Source organism: Etheostoma spectabile, unplaced genomic scaffold (assembly GCF_008692095.1).
Source record: "Etheostoma spectabile isolate EspeVRDwgs_2016 unplaced genomic scaffold, UIUC_Espe_1.0 scaffold302, whole genome shotgun sequence".
Lineage (NCBI taxonomy): Eukaryota > Metazoa > Chordata > Actinopteri > Perciformes > Percidae > Etheostoma > Etheostoma spectabile.
Genome location: NW_022605581.1, coordinates 268,393 through 268,658, shown reverse-complemented (window position 1 = coordinate 268,658; position 266 = coordinate 268,393).

The following is a 266-nucleotide window of genomic DNA, read 5'->3' as shown; positions in this document are numbered from 1 at the left end:
ATTCTTGGAATTCATGGTCAACAAACCTCATTTCTATCAAATTGTACATAAGTTTGTAATTAAAAAGGCAGAAATTATTAATTATTTTGACTACTAGTTAAGATCAGAGGATGTTGAGTGGATCACAGATGTATAAATGTCCAAGTTTAGTCTGGATACTGTCTTGAAACTATTTAAAAAAAAAAAAAAATTAAAATGCTATAAGATGAAATAAAACAACCTAATAATTAAATGAAAGTAATCATTAATGAACAACGTATGGAATC